Raw genomic sequence first — 11,627 nt, 5'->3', positions numbered from 1 at the left:
ATTCATCCTTATCACATTATGATGGCATTAGTGGCATTGACCCCACTCTTTGGGCTTCTCCTTCCCATTCCCAATTTATGAATTCTCTTCTTCCATTAGAATCTAAGCACCTTGATATTAGGTATCTCCTTATTTTTTGGTATTTGTATCTCCAGTGCTTTATCAGAGTGTCTGGCACATAATAAATTCTTAAATAAATGCTCATTCACTCACACATTTGGTCACTAATTCACTTACTCATCAACTATCTATCACCTATTCACCTATTGCTTCCTAACTGTTGTCCCTGATTCCATTATTTACTTATCAATTATTACCCACACATTCATGGTATTTCACTGACAATTTGGACCATAGATTTATTGTTCTTAGAGGTAATTTAATTCAACCACTGCATTTTGTAGAGGAAACTGAGACTCAATCATGGTAGGGATGGTTTAAAATGACTTCTCCCAAGATAAGAGAGTAATTATAAGGGCCCTAATTTAAATCTAAGTGCCTTTGGAACTGTAGAAGAAACTTAACCTAACTGCTACTGAGTTTAATAAGTTATCTTTAATGTGAATGGATGTGTTTTTTATAAGTAAATCTCAAGCTCCTACAGTGTAGGGGGTTTGTGTCATTGACTATTTAGTTTTCTGTTTTCTTCAGCATCCAGATCAATGTCAAGCATATAGCAGGTACTCAGTAAATGTTGATTGATATAAACATGGTCCACGGGCTCTAAGGGGAGGGTGGTCGCTCTCTGCCCAGGCTAATGCTACTATACCCTCAGTCCTTCAGCCTCAGATTGCACTTGAGAGAGTGACTATGTCTCAGCCAGATGATCCAATGTAGCCAATGAAGAGAGGCTGCTCTTAACCATGTGCTAGGCCACACTTGTATTAGTCCTCCTAGAAGCAAGTCTTTTGCAAATCTCATGTAGATGCCTCCCTATTAGGTGACTGGGCACAAGTCAAACAACCATTAAATATATATATATATATATATATATATATATATATATATGCAGAGTTGCTGGAAGCTAATCTCAGAGGGCAATACACTGGCAAATAGGAGTGAGGGTGGATTGGGAAAAGACTATGGTAGAAGATGGAATAACAAGAGTCTTGAAGGAAGTTGGGATTCCAAAAAGACTATTGTCCTGCCATGGTGTCTTATTTTATGAGTGTGGTTTCTCTGGTGCATTGCTTATGCAGAAATATGTAAGTTTCAATCACAACTCTATGGTATATATGAATGATGTGATAACAATAGGAAGCATTTTTATTGTAATTTAACATTCACAAAATGCTTCAAAGATATCTCCATTTGCCCTCATAATACTCCTGGTGGGTAGGTTCTATTATTACCCCCATTTTACAGAAGGGGAAACTGAGGCAGACAGTGGTTAAATGTCTTGTTTTGAGTCACCCAACTTATGGACCAGGTTTAAATTCAGGTCTTCCTGAGCCTAGTGCTCTATCTTCTCCATCACCTAGCAATGCCATTGCCTAAGATTCTGTGACAGAATGTAGAGCTTTTTCGTGATACAACTCTCCAACTGACATTCCTTGTTTTGAAGTCAATGGAGGTTCTGTTTGTCAAGAGTCAAGCATGACCAGACCCATATTTAGAAGGCATGGCTGACTCAACCAATCTGTCCTTGCTGCTCAGGGTAACAATCATAGATCTATTATGAGAGGCCATGACTGAGACAGCAGGAGAGGTCAGACCAAGTCAAGCAAATCTGACTTGGGATCACACAGCTGTCTGTCTTCTGAGGAATTCTCCCTGAAGAAAGATCCTTTAAAAAGCTATGCATCTAAAAAACTGCCTCAAGGAGGCAAAATATTATCATTGAATGATGGAAATCATGCTTTACTATCTGAAGTGATATGAAACTAGATTAGATCATGAAAGAGAAACTTTCAATACAAGATGGCCAATGACAGCTCTATAAAAAGAGAAAGGTAGGTGTGTGTGTATGCATGATGTTGCTATTCCAGACTCTCAATATGGGACTTCCCAATATGGGGAAATGTCCAGTGTGGAAATTCCCTTCTGCTTTCTCAACTCCCATATTCTACAAGTTCATTAAAGAGTAGATCTCCTCTTTCTCATAGCAAGTAGGTATTTTCTTTGCAACATTTAGTTTTAGAGATTAATTTCTTTGAACATTTAAGCTTTCTTCCTCCCTCCCTCCCTCTCTCCCTCTCTCCCTTCCTTCCTTCCTTCCTTCCTCCCTTCCTTCCTTCCTTCCTTCCTTCCTTCCTTCCTTCCTCCCTCCCTCTCTTCCTTCCTTCCTTCCTTCCTCCCTCCCTCTCTTCCTTCCTTCCTTCCTTCCTTCCTTCCTTCCTTCCTTCCTTCCTTCCTTCCTTCCTTCCTCCCTCCCTCTCTTCCTTCCTTCCTTCCTTCCTTCCTTCCTTCCTTCCTTCCTTCCTTCCTTCCTTCCTTCCTTCCTTCCTTCCTTCCTTCCTTCCTTCCTTCCTTCCTTCCTTCCACTATAATTATCAGGGTCCTGTAAAAAGTGAACTTGGACTGAACTGATGCTGAGGGAAGTGAGCAGAACCAGGAGAACTTTGTAGACATTAACAGAAACATTGTTTGAAGATCAACTATGCTAGACTTAGCTCTTCTCAGTGATATAATGACCCAAGACAATTCCAAAAGACTTGTGAGGGAAAACACCATCCACATCTAAAGAACTATGAAGTCTGAATGTAGACCAAGAATACTTTTTAAAATTTTTTTTTAAATTTCCTTTATGTTTTATGTCTTTTCCCATAGTCGTACATGTATAACCTTTATCAGATTATTTGCTGTCAAGGGGAGGCAGGAGGGAAGAAAAGGAGAGAGAAAAAAGTACAACTCAAAAATCTTACCAAAAAAATGAATATTGATAGCTATCTTTACATGTAATTGGAAAAAAAGAGAAAAAGAATAAAATGTTCTTGGGCAACTGAGATATATGCATGATTTCTCTTTGAGCATGTCTCTATGTATGTTTTGGGGAAAGTTAGAGTGATTGGAAAGGAGCATGCATGTATGTATGTATGTGTTGGGGAGGATGGAAGGATTAGAGAGATTCATATGTGATTACATATAAATATATATGCTTATATGTATGTATGTATTACAGGGGAAATAGACTGATTGGAAAGGAGAAAGGAAATGTTGAAAGAGAAAGTAGAAAAGCATGAAAATATACTTTGTATTTCATAATTTGCCTCAGACCTTTGGAAAGGATGCTTGGATGCTACTCAGAGCAGAAAAGGTAAGTAAGCCCAAATCATATCATGACTGAAAATGCTCCCTTGTCTTATGAATATATAAATTTTCAGATTTTGGGTTTACGTGACTATCTGAATAGATACTCCTCATCCCCTACTTGCCTCCTCTCTTAGGCTCCATACATACTGTAGCCCAACAACTGGAGCCACTCATGACCTTGTTCATATGCCAAAGTTAAAAGAAAGCACAATGCAGAATTACTATGTTTAGATCATTTAAGGCCAGCTTGACTTTCCTAGACTATTCAAAAACAAAACTTTGGGGAGAGAATGGGGAGATTGTTCAACTAATGCCAGGTCATCATCATTTTTCTATTTCCGTTTTCCTCTCTTTAATGATGAATGTGTTCTCTCTTATTCCCCCTTTTCTACTGTGCTTAGGATGTGCACTTCCAGAAAATTAGATAGAGGATGAAAGTCAGGAAAATGCAGTATATGGGGAAATAAAGGCCCCTGACTAAAAAGCAAATTATCTACTGTTAGAGATAATTTTTCTTTTCAAGCAAATGTCTCCAGATGTGCAAGGAGGGCAACATTAAAGCTCAGCCTTGTTTCATTAAAAAGTAACTTTAGTGATGTGTGAACCAGGGGGTTGGGATGAATTGGGGTAATAGGGAAGAAGAAAAAGTATATGTGCACTCAGAGCCATTTCCTCCAACGGTAATTTTCTCCTCGATTACCCATGTTACAAAAGATGCATTTAAATAAGAGCCTCTTCCTCCTAAAGTCAGACATCAGGGTTGGAGAGCTCCAGGAAGGCCCAGTTCAATCAGGGTTTCTGACATCACTGGTGAAGAGAGTCAGTTATTTCAGGATAGAAGAGATTTTGCTTATCTCAGCTCAAAGCACAAAGTGAAGGAAATACTCAATTCAAAGTGTTAAGAGAACTTGGAGCAATGAAGAAGCTTATATATAAACAAAAGGTGGTTCCAGATGCAGGGTCATTGTTTACTGGTATGAAAATCACTGCAGTATTTTTACCAAAAAGTCATTTTCAAATTGAATTTCTACTAATGATATGTTCTTGGGTAATGAAGTTGGATTTCTGACAAGTAAGAAATACTATTCTGTTAGTATATACTATATTTGCTTTTATCATCGGGATTTTACTTCAAATTTCAGGATCCTTTCTTAATATTTTAAAACTTAATGGTCAATGATCTTCCTTAATATCCCCTCCCTCTCTTGATTTTCTTTTGCCTTTCTTGGAATTCTCAATGTTTAGCACAACGTCTAGTGCTAAATAAATGTCTATGGATTGCCTAGATATAAAGATGTTTATATAATAAGAAATAATTTCTATTATCTTTAGAAAGGTGAAGACCTTCCCCAATTTCAAAAGACATTTCCTGAGCCAGGCACTGGGTTAAATAATGGAGTTACAGAGGCAAAAGTGAAATATTCCATGCTCTCATGGAGTTTACATTCTAATTGGGGAGATTACACATTTATATAACATATATGCAAATGAATCAAAATATAGGTTGGGGAGGCCAGTATGACTGAATTGTTGAGTACAAGCTAACTCAAATATAAGAAGGTTGGACAGTTAGAGAGGAACCAAACTGTAAAAATTTTGAATGCCCGGAAGAAGAGCTTATATTAGATATAAGAAGTATCTTAGAAGCAGCTTTTAGGGTTTATTGAATAGAAGAGTGACATGGTCAGATGCACATTCTTAGGGAAATCACTTAGGCAGTTTTTTGGAGGATGGATTGAAGTCAGTAGACACATGTCAGGGAGGACACTTAGGAAGCCATTATAATAGTTCAAGTTTGAGATTATGAAGTTAAAACCTAAGACAGTAAATGTGGAAGTAGATAGAAGAGCTTATTCTTGAAGGATGTTGTGAAGACAAATATAAGATAGGGCAACTCTTTGATTATTTGGGATGAGAAAGAGTATGTAGTCAGTGATGACAGCAAGGTTGTACATTTCAATGACTGGAAGAAATGTGTTGTCCTTAACATTAATAGGGAAGATTAGATTATAGGTGGATTTGGGAGGAAAGAGTTCATTTTTTATACAAGATGATTCTGAGATGTCGAGTTTGAAATATCCACTAGGCAATTTATGAAATAACACTATGGAGAGAGATAGTTCTGGATAAGCAGATCTTATAATCATCTGTATAGAGATGATAATTGAATCCCTGGGAACTAATGAGTTTACTGGGAAAGTGCTGAAAGAAAAGATAAGGAAGACTAAGATAGATCCTTGAGGCATGCTCATAGATAAGAACCATGCCATGGTGATAATCAAATAATGGACACTTTGGAGAAGTCAGACAGCTATGAGATGAACCAGGAATGAATGCCATTACATAAACCCAGAAAAGAAAAAGTATTTGGGAGGAGAAGGTGCTTAGTAATATCAATTTTTATAAAAAGGTCAAGAAAGATGAAACCCGAGAGGAGGCCATTAAATTTACAATTAAGAGAGTGATGCTAAGTTTAGAAAAAGCAGTTTCTGCTGGGAAAATTGGAAGTTAGTATGGAAGAAACTTAGATTAGAACAACACCTCACACCCTATACCAAGATAAGATCCAAAAAGTTACAGGATTTAGACATAATGAACAATACTATAAGCAAATTAGAAGATCAAGGACTAGTCTACCTGTCAGAACTATGGAAAGGGAAGCAGTTTATAACTAAGGAAGAGGTGAAGAACATCACTAAAAACAAACTAGATGATTTCAATTACATTAAAGTAAAAAGCTTTTGCACAGATTAAAACCAATATAACCAAGATCAAAAGAAATGTAGTAAACTGGGAAACAATCTTTACAACTAATGTTTCTGACAAAGGACTCATTTCTAAAATATATAGAGAACTGAATCATATTTTTTTTTTAAAAAGCCATTCCCCGGAGGTGGCTAGGTGGCGTAGTGGGGCGGCTAGGTGACGTAGTGGATGAAGCACTGGCCTTGGAGTCAGGAGTACCTGGGTTCAAATCCGGTCTCAGACACTTAATAATTACCTAGCTGTGTAGCCTTGGGCAAGCCACTTAACCCCTTTTGCCTTGCAAAAAAAAGCCATTCCCCAGTTGACAAATGGTCAAAGGATATGCAAAGGCAATTTACAGATAAGGAGATCAAAACAATACATAGTCATATGAAAAATTGCTCTAAATCATTACTTATTAGAGAAATGTGAATTAAAGCTTCTTGGAGGTACCACCTCAGAGTGTCAGACTGGCCAATATAACCAAAAAGGATAATGATAATTGTTGGAAGGGTTGTGGGAAATCTGGGACACTATTACATTGTTGGTGGAACTGTGAACTCATCCAACCTTTCTGGAGAGAAATTCGGAACTACGCCCAAAAGGCAATAAAAATTTGATCCAGCAATACCACTATTGGGTCTATACCCTGAAGAGATGATGAAAAAGGGTAAAAAGATCACTTGTACAAAAATATTCATAGCAACCCTGTTTGTGGTGGCAAAGAATTGGAAATCAAGTAAATGTCCTTCAGTTGGGGAATGGCTTAGAAAACTGGTTTATGTATGTCATGGAATACTATTGTTCTATTAGAAATGAGGAGGGATGGGAATTCAAGGAAGCCTGGAGGGATTTGCATGAACTGAGGTTGAGTGAGATGAGCAGAACCAGAGAAACACGGTACACCCTAACAGCAACACAGGGGCAATTATCAACCCTGATGGATTTGCTCATTCCATCAAGTGCAACAATCAGGGACAATTTGGGGCTCTCTGCAATGGACAATACTGTCTGTATCCAGAGAAACAACTGTGGAGTTTGAACAAAGTCCAAGGACTATTCCCTTTAATCTTGTTATCTCTTATACTTTATGTTTCTTCCTTAAGGATATGATTTCTCTCATCACACTCAATTTGGATCAATGTACAGCATGGAAACAATGTAAAGACTGACAGATTGCTTTCTGGGGGGTGGGGGTTGGAAGTAAGATTGGAGGAAAATTGTAAAACTCAAAATAAATAAAATCTTTAACTAAAAATAAAGAAAGCAGTTTCATGTGGGTTTGGAATCCAGATTGGCAGAGGGTGTAGAAGAGGCACAATTGAAAATAGCTTTTTTCATGAGATTTTTCTGATAGAATAGAGATATTAGAAACTAGTATTAGTTGCATTTAATGAGTGAAAAGAACTAGATGCATTTGTTGGCAGTTTTTTTTTATGGTATCTTTGTTGTATTTCACTACTTAATGAGTCTCCATTAATGGTCACTGCTCCACTCATAAGCCTAACACTGAAACCAAACATCTGATACTCTCAGAATAATGGGCAGAAAGAAAGAAAGACCAGAGTTAGCAAAAGACAAGAGAATATGGCTTTACATTAGAGTAATAAAGATAGCTTGGAGAAATAAGGTAAAGATTTGCCTGATTTGAAAGGAATCTGAATGACAGGAACAGCCTGGGCAAGTACATAATTGTGGTTAGGAGCATTTTCTGGGGGTGGGGTGTCAGCAGTCAATATAATGCATCAAATTCCTCATTACTTTGCTCTAATGTGGATTAGTTGAGCTACCATTGCTCTTTTGATCATTTCACTACCAGAAGGTGAGCATTGGAAGAGGAGGAGATAACCTTTTAATCAGTCAATTAGCTACTTATCATTAACTGCAATGGAGGAAAAGGCTGAAGTTAATGAATTAAACCTGATTTTTCTCTTACTGGTGGACTTAATTAGAACATTGGAATCTCTAAGTTGGAAGGTAATTCAGAGGTCATCTATCTCAACCCATCTTCATTTGCATCGGCCAAAATAGTCATCTATTTCAAGTGGTGGAAATTCACTGTGTTATTAAGTAGTCTGTTCCATTTCTGAACAACTCTACTAAAAAAAAAATTCTACATATTATACTGAAATTTCTCTCTCTCTACTTTCTATCTATTGCTTCTATCTTTGCCCCTTGGTACCTTTGGGTACAAGCAAATTAATCTTCATTTTCTTTTATATGGTAACTTTTCAACTATCTGAAAATAGCTACGATGCCTCCCCAAAGGCTTCTCAAGTTCCTACAGGCTAATCCTTCTCTAGTACAGTTTCAAAGTTGCCTTTCTCCACCCCCACCTTGATCATCCCCCTCTAGATATTGTTGTTCAATTCTAATTTTGCTTCTATCTGCTAAGGAACAGAATCTTTTGACAGGGAAAGGTAAAAATCAAAATAATCACTTGGGAGATGGTACCAAGGGAAGTAAGGAAATAGACAACATTTAGCTGCTATTTATGAGGTTAAGTCTTGATGAAGAGTCGTATTATATCCTGCATATTAAAAGAACTTATAGGTGGAATTGATGAAAAATCCCTGTCAATGATCTTTGAAATACTGTAGAGAATAAGGGAGGTGCCTTAAGGTCAGAAAAGGTAAATACTCTCTTGAATTTCAAAAAAAATAAAGGAAATAGACTCTGCAAGACATAGCTAAGCAAGTTTGACTTCAATCCCAGCAAAATTCTAGGATATATCATTTAATTTATGATTATTGAATATCTAGAGAAGGTGACAGTGTTACTAGACTGGTTAGCCAAAGAAATTATATGGATATAGTTGTGGCTAAATAGGGGGCCTGGCCATTGAAGGATTCTTCAACATATTTTCAATGTCTTGTCCCTTTAATTTTTTTTTAGGTTTTTCTTTTTGCAAGGCAGATGGGGTTAAGTGGCTTGCCCAAGGCCACACAGCTAGGCAATTAAGTGTCTGAGACTGGATTTGAACCCAGGTACTCCTGACTCCAAGGCCGGTGCTTTATCCACTACGTCACCTAGCCACCCCACTGTCCCTTTAATTTTTACAACATAGCATTATCCATTCATATATCTTCTAATGTCTCTTCCTTATATTTACATCCCCCATCTAGTTGAATTAAGATCCCTGCCCCAAGATAGATAGTGCTTGATGTATATCTAATATGCTTTAAATGTGAAGGGCTATAAATATATAACATAACTTCTAATATTAGACTCTGAGGGACATAATTGTAGCGTAATTGCAAAGCATGCCCTCAGGTGAGAGATCTCATAAATTAATTCTACAATGCTTGCTTATATCTTGTACATTCCACAGTTTCTACTTTGAAATTCTATAGGCTGATTGGTTCAGGATTGTGGATTTTTGCCAAGTTATGCTACTCTAAAAACTTTCAACTATCTCCCTCTGCACACTATTCTCTTGAGATGTATCAAGGCCAAAAAAATGACATCATGAGCTGTAATACTGAACATCCTGTCCATGAGTCACCTAATGTAACCACTTAAGAGAAGGCCATTAGCTCCCAGAAGAAGTAGATCCCAGACCATAACGTACTCTTCTCTTCTTAGGAATCTGGGAGCAGATGGCCTCTGTGTGAAGCACACACGATCCCATTGAACATCCTCATCAGCAAATAATCATAATAATGAAGTAACTCAATTCTGAACCCTGACTAGAGTCCTACTGGATCATCATAGTGGATGGACACTATATTGCTAGCTTCATCAAAGTAATATGTTAATTTGCCTAGATTTTTACTAAAATAGTTTTAAAAGTCAAATACTATTCTTGTGAAAAAGATGTATATATGTGCAAGCTGATAGAATACTTAGGCACATCCTTAACTGTTTGGATTAATGATTTGATATCAAATTAGAGGAAAATAATATTAACAGAGCTAACATTTGTATAGTACCTGCTAGGTACAGTGTTAAGTACTTTATGATTATTAGCCCATTTTATTCTCACAGCAACTGTGGGAAGTGAGTGCTATTATTATCATCAACTGAGGAAATCGAGGCAGGCAGAGGTGAAGTGACTTTTCCAGTCTAGTAGCTCAGAAGCTGGATTTGTACTTAAGCCTTTCTAACTCCAGACCTGATGCCCTATCTTCTTGGTCACCTAGCTGACCAAGAAAAAATCTGGTAGTGTGCCCTAAGGAGATATCATTGACCCTGAGGTATTTAACATTTTAAACAGTGATTCTAATGAAGGCAGATTTAGTATATTTTTTAAATTTGTAGGTAACACCAAGCCAGACACTAGCATATTATCAAAACACAAACAATTTCTAGTTTTATATATGTTTACATATGTATGTATATACATATAGGTATAAGAGAACAGATCTATAATTTTCTTGATTAAAGGTCCTCCTAATCGAAAAAGTTCCCTTTACCAGTACAAGTTGACATGTTCTCTGTAATTTATTGCCTTTTGTACCAATAAGTTACAGTACTTGTTCAGGGCCATATATAAGGGGTAGAACTTTAACCCATGTCTTCAAAACTGGCTCTCTATCCACCATGTCATGCTTTTTTTTAGGTTTTTTGCAAGGCAAATGGGATTAAGTGGCTTGCCCAAGGCCACACAGCTAGGTAATTATTAAGTGTCTGAGACCGGATTTGAACCCAAGTACTCCTGACTCCAGGGCCGGTGCTTTATCCATTACACCACCTAGCCTCCCCTCGTGTCATGCTTCTAATTGCTCTCTTATATCCTTCAAGTTTTGTCACAAAAATGCATTAAAAAGAACCAATATTTCTATGCATACTCTGTATGTAGTTTTTAATATAACTTGTCTTTTAAATAAGAGACCAAGCAGAACCATCTCATTTTGTTTTCATAGAAACTATTTGTGGCAAAAAAAAAAAATAATGAAGGCAGAATCTATTGATCAAAATTTAATCTTAGTAAATGAAGAATTTTCCCTTTAATGATTTTGGCTTCAAATTAAATTTAAAAATATTAATAAAGTTGTAATTATACTATATCCCAGAATGTAAGATCACATCCATATTTACAATCATTTATTAAGTGCCTACCCTGATCTAGGTACTAGAAATATAAATATAAAGACAAGAGTGCTTGTTCTTGAGTAGTTTATATTCTATTGGAAAGCTAATTCTTCGAATGCTTTTATTTAAAAAAGGTGTAGAATGCAAGGTTCCTAAAAGCAGCTAGGTTCTGATATTTTTAGGCATTGACTTTGTCAGCATTGACAGAATAAAGCAGGATGAGGGTAGTTAGTGAGGGAGATCAATGGAGGCACTTGATAAGGAGAATGCATATCTCAACACATTTCCTCTCTGAAATGGCAGGATTCTGAGGGGAAGCTGAATTATCACCTTTTTTTTTGCTCTATTTCACTTTTATTCCGGCTGAATCTTTGCATTCTTCAAAATTGCATGAGACTGAAGGAATCGGTTTTTCCGCTTTATTGCAGTTGGTCTAGATAGTTCCAGGGTTTCAGGGAAGCTAGGAGTGTCCGTTTCTCATTTGTAGGAGTCTCTATTCATTCAGGGATAATGTATTAGGTCCTTATTATATGGATGGGGCTATGGGTCATAGAAAGATTGTAATTGACGAGCTAATAAATGAATGAGTGGATGAA

General features: G+C 36.9%; 1 long non-coding RNA gene across 1 annotated transcript; it reads left to right on the top strand.

Annotated features, from left to right (window-relative positions):
* Nucleotides 1–1,589: 1,589 nt before the first annotated feature.
* Nucleotides 1,590–9,728, top strand: LOC141493697 (uncharacterized). The gene is made up of 3 exons (XR_012470293.1): nt 1,590–1,952; nt 3,122–3,256; nt 9,583–9,728. It is a non-coding gene; the product is annotated as an uncharacterized LOC141493697 (long non-coding RNA).
* The last annotated feature ends 1,899 nt before the right edge of the window (nt 9,729–11,627 follow it).

Source organism: Macrotis lagotis, chromosome 7 (assembly GCF_037893015.1).
Source record: "Macrotis lagotis isolate mMagLag1 chromosome 7, bilby.v1.9.chrom.fasta, whole genome shotgun sequence".
NCBI classification, from domain to species: domain Eukaryota; kingdom Metazoa; phylum Chordata; class Mammalia; order Peramelemorphia; family Peramelidae; genus Macrotis; species Macrotis lagotis.
The sequence above is the reverse complement of the archived record's forward strand: the minus strand, read 5'-3'. Positions and strand labels throughout refer to the sequence as shown.